Below are 23,488 nucleotides of genomic sequence, written 5' to 3'. Positions count from 1 at the left end.
TAACGCCATCTAAGGCTAGCCAATGTAAATTGTGATCTGAAAAGCCTTTAAGCACTAGCCAGTATACCTCGTAGTGCTATTGCATCAAGTTTTAGATGAAAAACTAGTTCTAGAACATTGCTTCTTTCCTTTTAAAAAAGATACATAATTCACATACCATAAAATTAACTTCTTTAGAATATACAATTCAGTAGGTTTTAGTATATTCATATGTTGTACAACTAGCACCACTATCTAATCTGAGAACATGTTCATCACCTGAAAAAGAACTATTTCTATGTCTGTAGATTTGTCTATTCTGTATATTTATTTATTTATTGAGACAGAGTTTCACTTTTGTAGCCCAGACTGGAGTGCAATGGCGCGATACCAGCTCACTGCAACCTCCGCTTCCCAGGTTCAAATGATTCTCCTGCCTCAGCCTCCTGAGTAGCTGGGACTACAGACGTGCACCACCACCCCTGGCTAATTCTGTATTTTTAGTAGAGACAGAATTTCTCCATGTTGGTCAGGCTGGTCTTGAACTCTTGAATTCAGGTTACAAACCCGCCTCAGTCTCCCAAAATGCTGGGATTACATGCATGAGCCACTGTGTCCGGCCCTATTCTGTATATTTCATATAAATAAAATTGTACAAAACATCTGGCTTCTTTCACTAAGCATAATGTTTTCAAGGTTTACTCATGTTGTAGTATGTATCAGTACTTTATTTTTTATAACTGAATAATATCCCATTATATGTATATACATTTTGTTCATTCCTTCTTTGGTTGATAGATGTTCTGTTTTTTTTTCATATTTGAAATATGAAATAATGCTGTTCTATTTCAATAATTATTTCCAATATGAAATAATGCTGTTCTGTTCCAATAATGCTCTTCTGGACTTGTTCATTGTACACCTGAAAAGAATGTGAATTCTACTGTTGTTGGTTGGAATATTCTATATGTGTCTATTAGGTCTAGTTGGTTTATAGTATTGTTCAAATCTATTTCTCTGCTGATCTTTCTAGTTGTTCCAGCCATTACTGAAAGTGGAGTACTGAATTCTCCAACTATTATTTTTAAATTTCTATCTCTCATGTCTTCATGTCTTTTGAGGCTATGCTGTTTGATGCATATACATTTATAATTGGTATAAATTCTTAGTGTATTGACTGCTTTATCTGTATAAAATATCCTTTTTATTTCTACTAACAACTTTATTCTTAAAGTCTATTTTGTCTGCTATTAGTCTAGGCACTCCAGCTCTCTTTTGGTTATCATTTGTATAGACTATCTTTTTCCATTATTTTATTTTAAATATTTTTGTGTCTTTTAATCTTTTCTTTTCTTTTCTTTTTTTTTTTTTTTTTTTTTTTTTTGTGATGGAGTCTCTCTCTGTCACCCAGGCTGGAGTGCAGAGGTGTGATCTGGGCTCACTGCAAGCTCCGCCTCCTGGGTTCATGCCATTCTCCTGCCTCAGCCTCATAAGTAGCTGGGATTACAGGTACCCACCACCACACCCAGCTAACTTTTTGTATATTTTTTAGTAGAGATGGGGTTTCACCATGTTAGTCAGGATGGTCTCTATCTCCTGACCTTGTGATCCGCTCGCCTTGGCCTCCCAAAGTGCTGGGATTACGGGTGTGAGCCACTGCGCCTGGCCTGTGTCTTTTAATCTTAAGTATTTCTTTTATATGTAGCATATAGTTGGAGAATGTTGTGTTTTTTATTCAGCCAACCACTGCATTTTATTAATAATTATATAGTTTAATTGATTTATATTTAATGTAATAACTGATCAGTTAGGACTTGTGTCTGCAATTTTACCATTTGTCCTGCATGATTTTTGTTTCTCAATTCTTCCATTACTGCCCTTTTTCACATTAAATACTTTCCGCTATACCACTACACCATTTTTAATTGCTTTGCCATTTCCTTTACTCTAGTTTTGGAATTATCTTTGTAGTAATTGCCCTGGGAATAACCATTAATCTCTTTATTTATAAAAATCTAGTTCTTATTAACAGTAACTTAATTTAAGTAACATAAAAATTCTCCTTCTCTATAATTTTATTTTCCTGCCTCCTTTAATGTTGTTATTTTCACAAATTGTATGCTTATATGTTGTGTTCCCATCAACTTAGAGTTATAATGATTGCCTTATACAATATTCTTTTAAGTAATGAAAGACCAAAAAAAGACATTAAATAATATAGGACAAAAAAGTACAAAAGAAGAGTTCACATTGCCTTTTATATTTACCTATGTACTTGCCTTTACCAGTATTCTTTCTTTCTTCATGTAAATATGAGTTACTTCCTAGTATTCTTCATTTCAGCTTAGAGGATTTCTTTCAATATTTCTTGTAAGGCAGTTCCTATAGCAGAAAATTATCTCAATTTTCATTTATCTGAAAATAGTTTCTTTTACATTTTTCCAAAAAATGTTTTGGTGGAAACCCTCCAAGATGGCCAAATAGGAACAGCTCCAGTATACAGCTCTCAGCGTGAGCGACACAGAAGCTGGGTGATTTCTGCATTTCCAAGAACTGAGGTATCAGGTTCATCTTGGCGAGGCTTGTCGGACAGTGAGTGCAGTCCACTGATGTGAGCCAAAGCAGGGCGGGGCATCACCGCACCCAAAAAGCACAAGGGGTCAGGTAATTCCCTTTCCTGTGACAGATGGTACCTGGAAAATCAGGACACTCTCACCCTAATACTATGCTTTTCCAATTGTCTTAGCAAATGGCACACCAGGAGATTATATTGCATGCCTGCCTCGGAGGGTCCCAAGCCCATGGAGCCTCGCTCACTGCTAGCAAAGGAGTCTGAAATCAAATTGCAAGGCAGCAGCGAGGCTGGGAGAGTGGTGTCTGCCATTGCTGAGACTTGAATAGGTAAACAAAGTGGCCAGGAATCTCGAACTGGGTGGAGCTCACTGCAGCTCAAGGAGGCCTGTCTGGCTCTGTAGACTCCATCTCTGGGGGGAGGGCATAGCTGAACAAAACACAGCAGAAACTTCTGCAGACTTAAACATTCCTGTCTGACAGCTTTGAAGACAGTAGTGGTTCTCCCAGCATGGAGTTTGAGATCTGAGAACGGACAGACTGCCTCCTCAAGTGGGTCCCTGAACCCCGAGTAGCCTAACTGGGAGACACATCCCAGTAGGGGCTGACTGATACCTCATACAGCTGGGTTCCCCTCTGAGACGAAGCTTCCAGAGGAAGGATCAGGCACAAACTGCTGCTCTGCAATATTTGCTGTTCTGCAGCCTCCACTGGTGATACCCAGGCAAACAGGGTCTGGAGTGGACCTCCAGCAAACTCCAACAGATCTGCAGCTGAGGGTGCTGACTGTTAGAAGGAAAACTAACAAACAGAAAGGACATCCACACCAAAACCCCATATGTACATCACCATCATCAAAGACCAAAGGTAGATAAACCTACAAAGATGGGGAGAAACCAGAGCAGAAAAGCTAAAAATTCTAAAAATCAGAGTGCCTCTTCTCCTCCAAAGGAATGCAGCTCCTCGCTAGCAATGGAACAAAGCTGGATGGAGAGTGACTCTGACGAGTTGAAAGAAGAAGTCTTCAGACAATTGGTAATAACAAACTTCTCTGAGCTAAAGCAGGATGATCGAACCCATCGCAAAGAAACTGAAAACCTTGAAAAAAGATAAGATGAATGGCTAACTAGAATAAACAGCATAGAGAAAACCTTAAATAAACTGATGGAGCTGAAAATCATGGCACAAGAATACGTGACGCATGCACAAGCTTCAGTAGACAATTTGATCAAGTGAAAGAAAGGGTATCAATGATTGAAGATCAAATGAATAAAATGAAATGAGAAGAGAAATTTAGAGAAAAAAAGAGTAAAAAGAAATAAACGAAGCCTCCAAGAAATATGGGTCTGTGTGAAAAGACCAAATCTATGTCTGATTGGTGTACCTGAAAGTGACGGGTTGAATGGAACCAAGTTGGAAAACACTCTTCAGGATATTATGCAGGAGAACTTCCCCAACCCAGCAAGGCAGGCCAACATTCAAATTCAAGAAATACAGAGAAGGCCACAAAGATACTCCTTGAGAAGAGCAACTCCAAGACACATAACTGTCAGATTTGCCAAAGTTGAAATGAAGGAAAAAATGTTAAGGGCAGCCAGAGAGAAAGGTCGGGTTACCCACAAAGGGAAGCACATCAGACTAACAGCAGATCTCTCAGCAGAAACTCTACAAGCCAGAAGAGAGTGGGGGCCAATATTCAACATTCTTAGGGCAAAGAATTTTCAACCCAAAATTTCATATCCAGCCAAACAAAGCTTCATAAGCGAAGGAGAAATGAAATCCTTTACAGACAAGCAAATGCTGAGAGATTTTGTCACCACCAGGCCTGCCTTACAGGAGCTCCTGAAGGAAGCACTAAATATGGAAAGGAACAACCGGTACCAGCCACTGAAAAAACACTCCAAATTGTAAAGACCATCGATGCTAGGAAGAAACTGTGAACTAACATCATAATGACAAGATCAAATTCACACATAACAATATTAACCTTATATGTAAATAGGTTAAATGCTCCAATTAAAAGACACAGACTGGCAAATTGGATAAAGAGTCAAGAACCATCAGTTTCCTGTATTCAGGAGACCCATTCCACATGCAAAGACAAACATAGACTCAAAATAAACGGATGGAGGAAGATCTATGAAGCAAATGGAAAACACAAAAAAGCAGGAGTTGCAATCCAATCTCTGATAAAACAGACTTTAAACCAACAAAGATCAAAAGAGACAAAGAAGACCATTACATAATGGTAAAGGGATCATTTTAATAAGAAGAGCTAACTATCCTAAATATATATGCACCCAATACAGGAGCATGCAGATTCATAAAGCAAGTCCTTGGAAACCTACAAAGAGACTTAGACTCCCACACAATAATAATAGGAGACTTTAACACCCCACGGTCAACATTAGACAGATCAACCAGACAGAAAGTTAACAAGGATATCCAGGACTTGACCTCAGGTCTGCACCAAGTGGACCTAATAGACATCAACAGAATTGTCCACCTCAAATCAACAGAGTATACATTCTTCTCAGAACCACATTGCACTTATTCCGAAATTGACCATGTAGTTGGAGGTAAAGCACTCCTCAGCAAATGTAAAAGAAGAGCAATTATAACAAACAGTCTCTCAGACCACAGGGCAATCAAACTAGAACTCAGGATTAGGAAACTAACTCAAAACCACTCAACTACATGAGTGGAAACTGACCAACATGTTCTTGAATGACTACTGAGTACATAACGAAATGAAGGCAGAAAGAAAGATGTTCTTTGAAACCAATGACAACAAAGACACAATGTACCAGAATCTCTGGGACACATTTAAAGCAGTGTGTATAGAGAAATTTATAACACTAAATGCCCACAAGAGAAAGCAGGAAAGCTCTAATATTAACACCCTAACATCACAATTAAAAGAACTAGGGAAGCAAGAGCAAATACATTCAAAAGTTAGCAGAAGGCAAGAAATAACTAATATCAGAGCAGAACTGTAGGAGATAAACCCTTCAAAAAATCAATGAATCCAGGAGTTGGTTTTTTGAAAAGATCAACAAAATTGATAGACCACTAGCAAGACTAATAAAGAAGAAAAGAGAGAAGAATCAAATAGATGCAATAAAAATGATAAAGGGGATATCACCACCAATTCCACAGAAATACAACTACTATCAAAGAATGCTATAAACACCTCTATTCAAATAAATTAGAAAATGTAGAAGAAATGGATAAATTCCTGGGCACATAAACACTCCCAAGACTAAACGAGGAAGAAGTTGAATCTCTGAATAGACCAATAACAGGCTCTGAAATGGAGTCAATAATTAATAGCCTACCAACCTAAAAAGGTCCAGGACCAGAGGGATTTGCAGCCGAATTCTACCAGAGGTACAAAGAGGAGCTGGTATCATTCCTTCTGAAACTATTCCAATCAATAGAAAAAGAGGGAATCCTCCCTAACTCTTTTTATGAGGGCAGCATCATCCTGATACCAAATCCTGGCAGAGACACAACAACAAAAAAGAGAATTTTAGACCAATATCCCTGATGAACATCAATGCAAAAATCCTCAATAAAATAATGGCAAACTGAATCCAGCAGCACATCAAAAAGCTTATCCACCACAATCAAGTGGGCTTCATCCCTGGGATGCAAGCTTCAACATATGCAAATCAATAAACATAATCCGTCATATAAACACAACCAAAGACAAAAACCACATGATTGTCTCAATAGGTGCAGAAAAGGCCTTTGACAAAATGCAACAGTCCTTCATGCTAAAAACTCTCAACAAAGTAGGTATTGATGGAACATATCTCAAAATAGTAAGAACTATTTATGACAAACCCACAGCCAATGTCATACTGAATGGGCAAAAGCTGGAAGCATTCCCTTTGAAAACTGGTACAAAACACGGATGCCTTCTCTCATCACTCCTATTCAACATAGTGTTGGAAGTTCTGGCCAGAGCAAGCAAGCAGGAGAAAGAAATAAAGTGTATTCAATTAGGAAAAGAGGAAGTCAAATTGTCCCTGTTTGCAGATGAAATGATTGTATATTTAGAAAACCCCATTGTCTGAGCCCAAAATCTCCTTAAGCTGATAAACAACTTCAGCAAAGTCTCAGGCTACAAAATCAATATGCAAAAATCACAAGCATTCCTATACACCAATAACAGACAAACAGCCAAATCATGAGTGAACCCCCATTCACAATTGCTTCAAATAGAATAAAATACCTAGGAATCCAACTTACACGGGATGTGAAGGACCTCTTCAAGGAGAACTACAAACCACTGCTCAATAAAATAAAAGAGGACACAAACAAATCGAAGAACATTCCATGCTCATGAATAGGAAGAATCATTATCGTGAAAATGGCCAAAATACCTAAGGTAACTTATAGATTTAATGCCATTCCCATCAAGCTACCAATGACTTTCTTCACAGAATTGGAAAAAACTACTTTAAAGTTCATATGGAACCAAAAAAGAGCCCTCATTGCCAACACAATCCTAAGCCAAAAGAACAAAGCTGGAGGCTTAACGCTACCCGACTTCAAACTATACTACAAGGCTACAGTAACCAAAACAGAATAGTTCTGCTACCAAAACAGAGATATAGGCCAATGGAACAGAACAGAGCCCTGAGAAATAATACCACACATTTACAACCATCTGATCTTTGACAAAGATGACAAAAACAAGAAATGGGGAAAGGATTCCCTATTTAATAAATGGTGCTGGAAAAACTGGCTAACCATATGTTGAAAGCTGAAACTGGATCTCTTACTTACACCTTACACAAAAATTAGCTCGAGATAGATTAAAGACTTAAATATTAGACCTAAAACCATAAAATCCCTAGAAAAAACCCTAGTCAATACCATTCAGGACATAGGCATGAGCAAGGACTTCATGACTAAAACACCAAAAGCAATGGCAACAAAAGCCAAAATAGACAAATGGGATCTAATTAAACTAAAGAGCTTCTGCACAGCAAAAGAAATTACCATCAGTGTGAACAGGCAACCTACAGAATGGAAGAAAATTTTTGCAATCTACTCATCTGACAAAGGACTACTATCTAGAATCTACAAAGAACTTAAACAAATTTACAAGAAAAAATCAAACAAACCCATCAAAAAGTGGGTGAAGGATATGAACAGACACTTCTCAAAAGAAGATATTTATGTAGCCAACAGACACATGAAAAAATGCTCATCATCACTGGCCATCAGAGAAATGCAAATCAAAACCACATACCATCTCAAACCAGTTAGAATGGCGACCATTAAAGTCAGGAAACAACAGATGCTGGAGAAGATGTGGAGAAATAGGAACACTTTTACACTGTTGGTGAGACTGTAAACTAGTTCCACCATTGTAGAAGACAGTGTGGCGATTCCTCAAGGATCTAGAACAAGAAATACCATTTGACTCAGCCATCCCATTACTGGATATATATCCAAAGGATTGTAAATCGTGCTGCTATAAAGACACATGCACACGTATGTTTACTGTGGCACTATTCACAATAGCAAAGACTTGGAACCAACCCAAATGTCCATCAATGATAGACTGGATTAAGAAAATGTGGCACATGTACACCATGGAATACTATGCAGCCATAAAAAAGGATGGGTTCATGTCCTTTGTAGGGATGTGGATGAAGCTGGAAATCACTATTCTGAGCAAACTATTGCAAGGACAGAAAACCAAACACCGCATGTTCTCACTCATAGGTGGGAATTGAACAATGAGAACACCTGGACATGGGGTGGGGAACATCACACACCAGGGCCTGTCGTGGGATGGGAGGAGTGGAGAAGGATAGCATTAGGAGATATACCCAATGTAAATGATGAGTTTATGGCACACCAACATGGCACATGTATACATATGTAACAAACCTGCATATTGTGCACGTGTACCCTAGAACTTAAAGTATAATAATAATAATAAAAATAGTAATAATAAAATATAATAATAATAATAATAATAAAACATTTTGGCTAATAGTTATTATTCTTCTCTTTCAGCACTTTAAATATGTCATGCTACATCCTCCATGGTGTCTGGAAATAAATCAGCTTACCAGAAAATTCCTAGAAAAAACTTTTTTCTAGGGATTCTTTAGGATACTTTGTATATGATGAGTAACTTTTTCTTAATACTTTAAATATTCTCTCATTGCCTCTGACTTTCAAGTTTGTGTATACTATATCTAGGTGAGGCTGTCTTTGAGTTTACCATACTTAGAGTTCATTGAGCTTTTTAGATGTGTAGACTAATTATTAAAAATCAGATTTGGAGAGTTTGTAGCTATTTATTTATTATTTAGTTGTTTAAATATTATTTCTGAACTTTTCTTTCTTTTCTTTCATTTTGGGACTCCTATTATTTGTATTTTTGCACACTTAATAGCGTTCTACAAGTCTCTGATGCTCTGTCCATTTTTCTTCATTCTTTTATCTTTCTGTGTCACAGAGTGGATAATATCAAGTGACCTATCTTCAAGTTTGCTGATTGTTTTTTTTTTTTTTTTTTTTGCGTGATAAAATCTGCTGTTAATCCTCTATTAATTTTTTATTTAAGTTGTACTTTTCAAGTATACAATTTCTATTTGGTTCCCTTTTGAAGTTTCTATTAATATTGTTTACTTAGGTTTCATAACTTTCTTTAGTTTTCTAGACATATTTGCCTTTAGGTCTTTGATATTTAAAGATATATTTAAAGTAGCGAGTTTAAGTTTTTGTCTAATGTGATGGTTAATACTGAGTGTCAACTTGATTGGATCGAAGGATGCAAGGTATTTTTCCTGGGTGTGTCAGTGAGTGTGTTGCCAAAGGAGATTAACATTTGAGTCAGTGGACTGGGGAAGGCACACCCACCCTCAATCTGGGTAAATCCACAGTCAATTCTATGTATTGTCTGTGAAATATCTACGCTGTTTACTGTGATGCACTGATATTGCCCTCAGAGATCAAAATATTGAATGCTTTATAATCTGGGAAATGCTTAAAATATACATCTCTCTTATGAATACTGTATGGGTTTTAGAATTGTATTAATGCTATTTAAAGCAGACAGAGGTTGGGGGAATGAAATATTTGGCAATTTTTCCTCATTTAGCACCTCTCTGCAGTCTGTGGGGTCCAGGATTGGTCTATTGGGAGGTCTCTGATACAAAATGAGTAGCTACCGGGCAGCTAAGATGTTGGATAAAATAATGTAAACCAAGAATTATTTTCCAAGATGAAGTTTTCATAAAAGGACAACCATGAACAACATACCACAATGACAATGAAATTTTATCATAACTTTAAAAAATGTTAGAGAATATCACAGAGACTTTACATGTAAATGTATTTCTCTCTTTGATTATTGTGAGAAGCTTTGTTATCATATTTAAATTTCTAGATTTTGTCATATGCTGTGTTTGCTAATCTTTTTTTTTTTTTTGACAGGATCTCGCTGTGTTGCCTAGGATGGAATGCAGTGGCATAATCACAGTTCACTGCAGCCTCGACCCCTCAGGCTCAGGTGACCCTCCTACCTAGCCTCTTAAGTAGTTGGGACTACAAGTGTACACCACCACACCTGGCTAATTTATTTTGTGTTTTCTGTGGAGACAGGGTTTCACCATGTTGCTTAGACTCCTGGGCTCAAGTGATCTGCTTACCTTGGCTTCCCAAAGTGCTAGGATTACAGGCATGAGCCACCATGCCCAGCCTGTATTTGCTGATCTTTTATTGTTTGTTCTTTAATGAAGAACACTAAGATAGAAGGGCAAAAAATGCTATAATTCAATTTTTTTGGGTTTTGATTACTCCACACTTTAGATTTTAAGTCTGCATCTAGAAAAACCAAGAAATGATATTAAAATCCAAGGCAGCTTCAATTAAAGCATATAGACTTTAGAAAATAATATAATATTCCTGATTTCTTCTGTAATACATGCTTCAAATAATTTCACCTTTATTTCCCTCTTTAAGTTAAACCCACATTGATGTTGGGTAGTTCACAGATGGATTTTGAAAGCTTGTTTAGGTGGTTTTATAATTAGACCTTCCCAGGTAGCAGGAAATTTTGCTTTGTCGTTCCATTTAGCAGCTGTGCTCCAGCTGGGTCTGTTTGTTATAAATGAAATGGCTCTTTAAATTTATATTCTCTGCATGATCAGGCTTGGCATTAGATGCTGCTTCTGAATGATGGCAAAGATAAACACCAAAGGGTGTCAGATTGAAAATCTGGATCATGGGTTGTAAGATGGCATTATCAACCATAATTGTATATTTCTATTAAAGCCAAGTAATGTGACCAATGAATCTTTGAAAAGTGACTCATTTCCAGTCATTGAATGTTTCTGTAATGTGATTGAGATAAATCCCCATGATATGTCTATGGAGTATAATGAACTGTGAAATATGCAAGAATAGAGGTTGTGGCAATATAGGACACTTGACTCGAATAATGATATTCCTTTGCTTCAGGCTATAGGCTTATGAAAGAAGTAAATCATTTCTCCAAATAGTACTCATCAAACATCACTGGATGGAATGATGTCTTCCTATTTCTTACATGAAGTCTTGTTTTGCCTCACAGTACATCTTTTCTTTGTCTTCCTTATTGAAATCAATGGGTTGTGCAGAGTTTCCACTGAAAAAGTCCACTCAATGTGTATGCCAGTTTATTGACAGCCCACAAAACTCTATCCGTATAAAAAACCCAACTAAAGCTGGAAGTTGCTTTGTGTTTTCCTAAGCAGCATCTTCAATTAGTATCTATGGAAGACAATAAGGAGAGTGAGGCCACAAAAAAACTACAAAATGTCAATATTTACTTTGAATTTCCTAAAAGTCATTTAAATTGTTTTAAAATTATTTTCAAAAGATTTATCAGTGAAAAAAGCAGCTGTATATAAGTTTTTCTTTAATACACAATTTTAAAGTTACTTTTCTCCACCTTCGTGGAGAAGAGATGACTAACTTGGGTCCCATGAACCTCTGGTAAAATTTTGAGTATTTAATATACCTAAGAGAAATAAAGTAAGGCATAATTCAAATACTGTCTTAATAAAATGGCTGGGTGTAGAGACTATACCTGTAATCCCAGCACTTTGGAAGGTTGAGGTGGGAGGATTGTTTGAGACCAGGAGTTCGAGACCAGCCTAGGTGATGTGAGGAAACTCTGTCTCTACAGAAAATAAAATTAAACATTAGCCAGGTGTGGTGGCGCACACCGGTATTTCTAGCTACCAAGGAATCTGTAGCAGGAGGATTAGGTGAGCCTGTGAGATGGAGGCTGCCATGAGCTACAGTTATGCCACCACACTCCAGCCTACGTGAAAGAGTAAGACCCTGTCTCTATCAAAAAGTAATAAGTTAAGCAGTTACTGTTTTTAAGCAGAAATTCTTGGGTTAATTACTAATAATGTAGTTTTTCTCTTTTTTCTTTTGATATTACATACATTGTACAGTTTGAAGGTTGTTTGAACATGTCTTATTAGGATTTTCAGCAAAAGCTAGTGTTTATCAAAAATAGAAACAATTTAAAGCATATAAAAAAAGAGATAAAATTTTAGGTCATATGACTATGTTTCTGGGCATTTACTTTTCGACATTGAGATCAGATCCTTAGAGACATGAGCTCATTTTTCCTGGCTTAATCTAGGCAAATAAAATTAGTACTAAGTGTTCAATGTTCTCTTCCATTTGCATTAATTGAAATTCTAGCACAAGGCTCCATTAAACTTAGCAATTCATACTTTAGTTGAGACCCTCAAAATGACATTATTGATTTTTAATTCTTCACCAAAATCATTTTTATGTTAGCAAATAATACTCTTTATATATGTCACTAAAATTTGTCCCACTTATACACAGGAAATAAGGGGAAACTAAATTATTTAGTTAAATCTTTTCCCTCTCTTCCAGCATTTTGAGGTGTTTTAAAAATTCCACTTATGCTAGAATTAATTCTTTTTGCTTTATTAGTCTTCCTTGCATTAGTAAGATATTTTTTGATCATTTAACATGTATCAGCCGTATACAGGCTATATCTCATTTAATTCTCATCATAAATCTAAGAGGGTACAGTTAATATTACTTTTATTTCATAGATGAGGAAACTGAGAGTGAAAGAGAACAAGTCACTTATTTGCCCAAAGTTGTACAGATTGTGAGTGGTGAAGCCAATCTGTGTCATTATAGACCACAAACCCTTACCTAAAACATTATGTAGTCACTCCTAATTCCTGGGTTCCATATTCATGATTTCACCTACTTGCCAAAATGTATTTTCATTTCCCAAATCAATATTTACTGCACTTCTGTGGTTGTTCATAGACATGTACGGAGTTGCAAAAAATTTGAGTTCCCCATGTGCATGATCTTAGTGTGCTCCTAGTCCCCCAATTTGCATGTTCCTTGGTTGAACAAGGTAATGCTCTTTCTTGTTTTAGATCCAGGTGTCCTTCTCACAATCTATTTAGTGCCATGTTTTGTTTGTTTTTGAACTTTTGTGCCCTTCTTTTGGTGATTTCACTACTTAAAATGGCCCCCAACCAGAAGTACTGAAGCACTGTGGACTGTTATAAGTACAAGAGGGTTGTGATATGGTTTAGAGAGAAAATAACTGCACTATATAAGCTTTATTTAGGCATGAATTAGAGGGCTGTTGGCCATGAGCTCAATGTTATTGAATTAACAATAAGTATGAAATACAATGTCTTTAAACTGAAACACACATAAAACAATTTGATCAGTTGGCAAAAATGTGACCAGAGTCTCACAGGAACCTAATCCTGTATTTCTTCTAGGAACAATGGGTCATTATTTGCTAATTCATTGTTCTTAGTGACTTTATAGAACAAAACTACCATGAATAATGAAAATCAACTGTATTGCCCTTCAATAACAATCATCTTTTATTGAAGACTTAGTATCTACATCTATTTTATTTCCTTTTCCTCAAAGTCAAGTATTTTGATCTTCATTTTACAGATAAGGGATTGAGAGTTATGATTGTCAGCCAGCTACTGGATGACTGTTTGACATTTGAATCGGCTTGCCTCCAAAGCTGGTGCTCTTTACTACTAAGATACGTAGAGTTAGACTCTATCCCATGCTAGGGTCCAAGAAGAGTTGGTGAATGGGCAGTGGGCAGCTGAAAGAACACTCAAGGGACTGTAGGCAGTTGGGACACGGCTTTATTCCCTCCTCTCTCTCCACAGCATTAGCAGTGTATTTACACATCTCACAGATGATAGTGGCTCAAAGCCAGGTATGAGCTCACATTAAGTAGTTACATAAATGCGATTATGCAATGTGCAAGGTTGTGCGCCTGTGTTCCAAACATGCTGTGTCATGCTGTACCGGATATTTGCGTTGGCCTACTTCTATCTGTAGCACAGCCATTTTCCTTACACTCCACTCCCTAGGCTGAGGGAGTCCTTTCACCAGGGAGATGTGCCCATAGGGCCGAGCCCTGGATCCATAGGCCCCAGCAGAAATAAAGGCAGCAGCAACTTACTACTAAGATTCCTGCTATTCTGCCTGTAACTATTAGGATCCAGCATAGGCCAACACCCAGGGATGCCCACTATGCCTGTAGGTGGTTGTCAGTAAGGTTCTCAACTGCTTTAACATCCTGTGACAGCCCCTGCAAAGCTGCCATTATGTTCTGTTGATTGTCATGGATAAAAGTACAACACTGTGTTCCTAAAAGGGCACAGGTGCCACCTTGGGCAGCAATTACTATGACTAAGGCCATCCAGTTGTCCGGTGTTCCCCCAAGCTGGCACCTCAGCCAGTTCCCTAATCAAACACAAAAGAGTCTATGCCCCCATCTGCCTGCAAGTAATCCTTTAGCTGGAGTGTCCGGGCGGGACTGGGTCAAGCAACATTGTCCTTCTCCCTTTCAGGCATTTTCTGGAATTGCTGCTCCAGGGACAGTTGCCTTCATGAAGTCAACAGCACTTCATTGGGTTGCCTATCAATTTTCTCCTGGTCAATCCCAACCAAAATCAAATCAATCCACATCTGTGTGTGTATGTCACTTGTTGGGGCCCCTTTTTGTCACATGAGGGAGCCCCTGAGAAAGAGGTCCTTCCCCTTCTTAATGGTGTGGACCCCTCAGTCCCAGTGATGGCCTTCTGCTTCCCTGAGGGCCACCATGGCAGTAGTTACTTCGTGTATGCAGTGTTCCACATATGGGTGAAGACAGCAACCAGGAAGCCAAAGGCACTTGGGAGTGCAGAACCCAACATGAGGTCCTGCATGGGAGAAGTAAAGCATTCATCATCTGGCCCTTGGGTATTCAGATCAAACATAGCCTGCCACATACCCATCTCCTGGAATACTTGCACCAAATCTTTATATGACTGCCATTTACTCACAGTTTCTGGTATTTCACTAGCATCATTCCATGCTGTCCATATGGCCACCATCAGCCATTCAAGCAGGGTGTGGTCACCTTGCCCTCGTGCTAACCACCTGCTCACCTACAACTGCTGAAGGAGGGAGGGGTGAGTTGTCATGGAAGCCAACTTTTCCATTTCAGAGGTGGAGTAGAAGATACTAATCACTCCTTTATCCCAAAGGCTAAGCATCCAGGCAGGTAAGGGTTCCCCTGGACACTGTTGACATTGTTTACCTAATACTCACGACTTGATTGGGCTATAGGCACTATATGAAGTGTACTCTGTTATGGTGGGGAGGGAGTCCCTAAGTCCACTCTTGGGGCCCCAGTGGCTGTTCGTGTTCTGCTTTCTGATACTGCTGACTACACCAATTATTGGGCTCCAACCCAAGCTGGGGTTCAAGGGGAGTTGGTGAACAGGTGGCAGGCAGCTGGAAGAACACTCAAGGCACTGCAAGCAGTTGGGACATGGTTTTATTCCCTCCTCTTTCGATAGCATCAACAGTGTATTTATACACCTCACAGATAATAGTGGCTCAGAGCCAGGTATGAGCTCACATAAAGTGTAAATTTACATAAATGTGATTATATAATGCATGGGGTTGTGCGCCTGCACTCCAAACCTGCTGTGTCATGCTGTACCGGATGTTTGCCTTGGCCTACTTCTATCTGCAGTGCAGTCATTTTCCTCACACATAGTCTGGTCATGAAAACCTCCTTTTGTTAAAACTTCCAAATAAATGTATTAATGTTTACATCTGAAATTGTCATTGTTTACAGATGCCTTATGTGGTATACAATTATACAAAACAAATCCCAGAAGAACAAAACAATAAGACTCTTAAGTAACAGCTGTTCAGCACTTTTAGAGTAGCCCTGTGCATTTTCAGAATATGTGGCTATCTTTGTGAAATAATTTCGAGGTGACTAAAGATTCTGTTGCCCTCTTGATTGCTTTCATTTCACAATCTTTTCTATTTAAAAACTCCATAATATGAAAATCATTGCATGGGGTAGAAACCTTTCCACTTCTCTTCTAATGCAAGCCATGTGGTTAATACAACATGAAATGAAGTTTAATTGGTAGTCCTCCTTCTAATCTGGGGAAATGAGAATTTAGGTTATGCAGGCCCCTGTGTTGAGAATTTAGGTTATGCAAAGCAGGGGTGGCTATCGCTGTGATGACCTGGGGCCTGGAGTGCGGCAGCAAGATGGGCTAGAGGTGGAAGAACTAAAGACCTGTTTTATCTAAGACCTGCTTTTACCTTGGCTTGACCTTAATTAATTGGAGTGCTAACCACCTTTGGCCCTGCCCTGATCACTTATTCATCTAAGATAGCTTCTACAGCTCTGTTTCTTACGATGCTTAAACTGCTTGTATCTAGGATACTTGACATGAAGAATGCCTATCTGTGGCCCTGCACATACTTATTATCTCTGTGCATAGGCCTTGAAATCATAGGTGAGAAACTTGTAAGGGAGCAGGGAACAGGGTAGCATAGGGGTAGAGAAAGAATGGTAGTCAACTGAAAGACAACATGTGTGAATACAAACCTAGGATCTGCACTTATTATTTATATCACCTGAAGCAAGCCACTTAATTCCTCACTGAGCCTCAGTTACTCCATCTCTGAAATGGGAGTAATAACAGAAACAACATCAACAAACAGGGCTTAAATAAAATAAGGTATGTGAAAATGCTTCATAAGAATAAAGTTTTTGACTAAAATAATATGTTATTTCTCTTTTTTAAGAAAGTAAAGTGATGATAAACATTAATGCTCTCATTATAAGTTAGAGGACTCTGTATTCAAGTTTGTAATATATCGGGGAGAAATAGATGTCTGTCTGCAACATGATGGAGAATGAAATATGTTGAAGACTTTCCCTTCCCCCAGATATTTTCTCTCTCATGTGCTATGGATGCTGATACCATATCATTAAGGAGAATTGTTATTCTAACCTCCTTTAGCATATAAATGCTACTTGGTAGAAAGAATGCTTTGAATATAAATTATTAATAAGATTTTATGCCAGGGCCAAGAAAGGATACCTTAGGGGGCGAAAGGGATATTCAAAGTGACATATAAAAAGACAAATTTTGCCTACTTCCAACCCATCTCTTTATTAATACAGTGATCAGGACACAATCAGCCCCCCCGCCCACACACAGACATTCAACACACACACTGTAGTGGAAATTGGAAAGATATGACTAGTGAAGTGTTAGAGAGAAAACAAACAAATCGGCTTTGTGATTAAGCCAGAGCAGAGGAGGAAAAGAAAGTGTTATAGCCAATGCCAAGATATGCCAAAATTCTTTTTATGACTTTGGATGTCATGATATTAGAAATGATAAGGGTAAAATTACAGAAAAGCAATGTTATGTTGCTCTTATGCACTTCATTTCTTGTTAGCTGATTGCAAACTATGATGACTGTGAAACTTACAGTGGTGAGAGTCTGGCTTTAAAATACTTGGTATTTATTTCAGTCTCTTTTTCTCTTCTGTTTGCAATGTTCTTATCCACAGTCATCCTCTATCACCTGTGGCCCAGAAACATTTCCTGAGACCGAGTCAATAGCTTCTGATCATGAGTATCCTGCTTAGCTACCATTTCTCAGTGATGCTTTTGGCAACTCTATCAGAGAGTTCCAACAATTCCCCAGTTTATATTGTTAAAACACTTTGTTCATGCTTCTATAAAAGTACTTAGCAAATTGTATTTTTTTTTTCTTTTCTCATACATATCCTTTCTATCTCTAGAGTATCAACTCCTAGGGGTCTTTAAATCATCTCCGTTTTTGCGTTTTCAGCACTTAACAGAAAGGTCAACGTCAACACAGGGTAGCTTTAAAAAATATAATTGTTGAGGGAATTAATATTATGACTATTATAATTTTTAGTTTATCAATTTCTTTATACCTATCAAACTTTTCTAATTCACAAAGCACCACACTCTCATTTTTTCCTTACAGCTTATCAGCAATTTGTAACTTTTGTTACATATAGGCTAGTTATTCAATTTTCCGTTGTCAGCTATAGTTATGATTGCAGCATATTTTTTGCTTCATATGAATAATCCTCTAATTCCGCCTAGACTTTTTTTCACATCCTCCTATTATTCAGCTTACATTCCTTTATTTTAATGTCAATAATTTCCAATACCACCTTTTCTGGAATCTTTAATCTTCTAATAAAATTACTTTCTAGAATTCCAAATAAGTCTTTCATCTCAAAAAAATTTAGCTGCCTTGATGAAATAAATGCCATTTGATCCTCATGCAGTATTTTATTCTTCATGACAGAAAAGTGTTCTCATATTTTTCAAAAATGATATGGGAGCATAAAAAATATTTCTCATGTTTTGAAGATTTAACAGATAAACTATATTATAGAAAATTAGCAAATGAGTGTTTCCAAATTATAAGAAATTTTTGTAGAATTATGTCTAATATTAGCTCTTTATTCTTTCATTGAAAACATATTTATTAGCTATCTGGTATGTGTAATATATAGATTACACATAGAATTTTTCAGTAGATAGAAGACTTTTTAAAAACAAAAAAAATATCCCCACTCAAATGGATCCCTCTTAAAGAATTAGAAATTTAAATGTAACCCAGTTTGGTGGTACTATTAATTTTCATAGTTGTGTCTATATTATGTTGAACATTACTTAATTCAGAAAATTTCTCTAAGCAAGGGTATACAATTTCATTTTAAACTCAGCATTTTTTGATTAGCTTGATTTCCCCATTTTATCTTCATAGAACTTCTATTGACTGTGCCCCTAGGAGACGCAAATTTTTCCTTCCTATATGAAATCTTGAAATTTATATTATTCCAGATTCACACTCAAAGATTACTAGTCCCTAGAATCCTTTTTTTTTTTTTCCTGTTTTCTCGTTTTTTGTTTCAGAGACACTGTCATAGTGGGTTGTTTAATCACAGTCTTGGCTCAGAAGCAATCTCAATTAGTTTTCTCACACATATACATGTTAGAAGTTTTTGTCTAAATACCACCACTTTCGTGTGTTACTTACCAGTATTGTGAGAGATTATAAAGAGAGCAGGGTGAGGTGTTGCGGGGGTGAGGTGGGTGGAGAGGTTATTCATGCAGGACAAACCCGGAGCAAAATCCTAGGACACAGCTAGCATCATTCTTGCCAGCGGCCAATGGGCCACATGATGGTGACTCTTGCATGAATGTCTTCCCAGTGCACCAATGGGAGACACAGTTATTCCCAACACTCAGTCATTTTCGTGTTTCAAGTCTTAGAACTGGGTCAGCAGTCTCCAAAGAATAAACACGCAAAAACTGAAGTAGTTATTTTCCTAAAATCTGCCTGTGAAATCACTCTGTAAAGCATCAGCCACATTTACATAGGTAGTCCCGGCAATGATGGGCACAGACATAACTGCTCTTGACATAGGCATTCATTAACTCAAGGCATTTCTGAAATGAAGTGGATTATAAGTGAATTAAACAACAAAAACAACAGTGGGAGCCTCTGACCCTGAGTACAGATATCAGCATTTGAGTTGGCACCTTCAGTGGTCACTTGTGATAAAACTGTTTTTTTTTTTTTGTCATTAATCACTATAGAAGATACAATTATAGCCAGTCGGTGTTAAAAGAGAAGAAAGTAGTGGCACAGAATAATTATTAAAGAGGATTAATTCATAGGATTCACTTAAGAACCTACTTATCTTCCCCCTAATTCCCTACCCCAGGGACTCTTAATAACAAGTTAGGAATCATTTTAGAAAAGGATCACGAGCTTGTAAAGATCAGGTGGGGTAGATTCAGATAAATACATTTATTTTTATTTATTTATTTCTCTTTTATTCTGGTAAAACACACCTAACATAAAATTCAGCATGCATAACAAAGCGTGCATTTACAATGTTGCACAGCTATCACTAGTATCTAATTCCAGAACATTTTCATGACCCCTTCAAAAAACCTTGTACCCTTTAAGCAGTTGCTTCTCATTCTTCTCTCCTCCCAGCTTGTGGCAACTATTAATCTCATTTCTCTATATATAGATGTGTCTTTTCTGGACATTTCATGTACATAGGAGCATATGTGGCTTCTCATGTTTGGCTTTTTACTTAGCATGTTTCAAGGTTCATCCATGTGGTAGCATGCGTAAGTATTCCTTTTTTATGGTGAAAAAGTATTCTATTGTACGGAAATAGCACATTTTCTTTATCCATTCATCAGTCGATGGATAATTGGGTTGCTTCCACCTTTTAGCTATTGGGAATGGTGCTGCTGTGTACATTCGTGTACCAGTTTTTGCCTGAACAGCTGTTTTCAATTCTTTTGCGTACATCCACGGGGTGGAATTGCTGGGTTCTATGGTAATTCTAAATTTAACTTATTGAAGAACCATCAAACTTTTCTCCACCTGCACCATTTTACATTATACCAACAATATACAAGGATTCCAATTTCTTCACATCATTTCCATCACTTGTTTTGTTTTTGTCTCATTTCCTAATTTCATAATGTAGCCATCCTCATTGGTATGAAGTAGTATTGTGGCTTATTGTGGTTCTGATTTACAAAGAAAAATATATTTGATTAAATCTTGAGACTATATTTTCTCCCAAGGCTATCATGACGTGAAACAAAGGTAACATTTTAGGAATCTTTTCAGGATTCAAAGAAAGATGAGAAGAGTTACTCTCAGGAAAGTCATTTTACTTTAGAATATTGTATTTCTTTGGAAATGTGGGGCTTTTCCTAGAATTTAGAAAAGAAATCTAAGATAATCATGGTTGAATTGTTCAGAAGCTCCATACTTGTCCAGGAAACTTGGTTATGGGGATATAAGATGACATAACTGGGAAGACCACAGGCCAGGACTGGCCCAAACTTCTTGCTATTTCCCTTTCCACATTGCCAAAGTTGAGAGAGGGAAAAGTATCTCAAAATCATGAATCTCCAAAACTATCATTTTTTTTTCCACTGGAAAGTGAGTAATTCTTTTTTCCAAAGTGGAGAGTAAGTCCTCTTTCTCATAGGGTTTCTTATTAGATGCTAAGTGATAGATATAAATCTGTTCCCTGGAGAACAGAATCTTAAAAAACAAAAAACAAACAAACAAACAAAAAAACACGTAAGTGCCAAAGCTTAGTTGAGAAGTGCAGTCTCAGGCTAGTGAGGGTGAAGGATAGGGAACAGGCAGGGTCAGTTGGACAGCAATAGCAAGGTGATAAGTTGCTGTGCTTCCAGATTGCTACAAGCAAGCGCAGATGGTCACTCAGTAAGGCCCCTTTTATCAAGACTGTCACTAAACAAACTGTATTTAAAAAAAAAAAAAAAGCCTCAGACATTCTGTTGGAGGGAGGGAGATAAACTTATATGCTAGCTCTGTCCCCTTCCCTGTTTCATTAGATAAATTTCATTCCACAGGGAACTTATTCCTCCAAATAAACTAGATTTTATTACTGGACTGCTTTGGTGGCTACTCGGAAAGCCTTGTAGTCGGGTGTTTCCTTCAAGTCTGGAAGTGATATATTGAATTCAGACACGTGCTTGCTCAGCCTCAGTTAGCAGAATTCTGAGTATCTACTCAGACTCTGCTGTTATGGTGGAGGCCAGTGAAGACAGATGAGGCTGAGGATATCTAAGGAAGCACCTAAGATGCTACTAAAACAGAATGGAAGATTATAGTTATACTTTGCAAGTTGCCTTGGTAATACCTTTGTAGCTTAATTAAATGCCTTTTCTCATTCACGTGTTATCAGTTAATCCAAACATTCCAAAATCAAGGATTAAAAAAATACAATGATAAAAATTTATCTACCTGTTACATCCATAGGGGCAATACTTTGTTAGATGCTTTGATCATTTTAGGAAGTTTGAGACATCTTCCCCAAACAACGCATAAAAGTTTATCTCCTTACCTCATATTTCACTCATAATTTAAAGGTGTTATCTATTTTACCATGTACATAAGGGAAATGAAGTTATAAAGGTCATGGATAAACACAATGACAGAGAAAACCAAAGAATTTAAAAACGTAAAAGTTGATTTTCAAAAGCAAAAGCTCATTGTTTGAAATGACATTGAAAAGCTAAACTGGCGAGCGTGGTGGCTCACGCCTGTAATCCCAGCACTTTGGAAGGCCAAGGCAGGCAACTCATGAGGTCAGGAGATTGAGACCATCCTGGCTAACAAGGTGAAACCCCATCTCTACTAAAAATACAAAAATTAGCCAGGCATGGTGACAGCTGCCTGTAGTCTCAGCTACTCGGGAGGCTGAGGCAGGAGAATGGCATGAACCCGGGAGGCGGAGCTTGCAGTGAGCCGAGATTGTGCCACGGCACTCCAGCCTGGGCAATAAAGCAAGACTCCGCCTCAAAAAAAAAAAAAAAAAAAGAAAAGAAAAGAAAGAAAAAAAAAGAAAAGCTAAACTTTTTGCAACATTACTAGAAGAGAGAGAACATATCAATAAAATATTAAAGAAAAGGAAATATAGCTACAGGTGTGAAAGATATTCAAAAGAATATTATAAACTGCTGAATGCCAATAACTTGAAATACTAATTAAATAGATATTTTTGCAATATCTATTTTGCATAATACTCTAAAATTAACATAGAAATAGAAAATTTGTACATATTATGCTCTACCACTAAATCCTTGCCCTAAAACTATAATTTTATAGGTGAGTTCTACCAAACTGTCAAAAAATATGTATCCATTGTACACAACTTATATCTTATAGTAGAAAAGAAAAGAAGATGCACAACTCACCTTTTGAAGTGAGTGTAACTTTGATATCTGTATCAGTCAGGCTCCCAGTAGGAAGCAGTTGGCATGCCCATGCTGGGGGACTATGGAGATTTCAGTGAAGGGACATTCTACAGTGGTATTGGCTGGCTTTGGGAAAATCAAGAGGGAATAGTGGAAAATCAAGAGGGAATAGTTTTTATCCAGGCTTACAACATAAGCAACTAATACCACTCTTTAGCCTAAAGGAGCAATTTGAGGAAATTATTGAAAAATCCAAAGTGGAGCTGAAACTTTTGGTAAAGGGATGTATCAAATTCTACAATCTAACAGAAAAAGAATTCTGGGGGAGTAAGATTCAGACTTCACTCAACTCCTGCTTTTAAATCTCATGCCAGAAATAGATGCCATCTCAAACCATCAGAATGGCTATTAAAAAGTGAAAAAATAATAGCTGCTAGTAAGGCTGTGGAGAAAAGGGAATGCTTATACACTGAGAATGTTATTTCAGTCATTGTGGAAAGCAGTTTGGGAATACCTGAAAGAACTTAAAACAGAATTACCATTCAACATAGCAATCTCATTATTAGGTATATACCCAGAGGAATACAAATCATTCTACTATAAAGACACATGGATGTGTATATTCATTGCAGCACTATTTGGAATAGCAAAGATATGGAATCAACCTAAATACCCATCAATGGTAGACTGGATAAAGAAAATGTGGTATATATAAACCATGGAATACTACACAGCCATAA

This window comes from Macaca fascicularis, chromosome 5, assembly GCF_037993035.2.
Source record: "Macaca fascicularis isolate 582-1 chromosome 5, T2T-MFA8v1.1".
NCBI lineage: Eukaryota > Metazoa > Chordata > Mammalia > Primates > Cercopithecidae > Macaca > Macaca fascicularis.
This window is presented reverse-complemented; position numbering follows the sequence as displayed.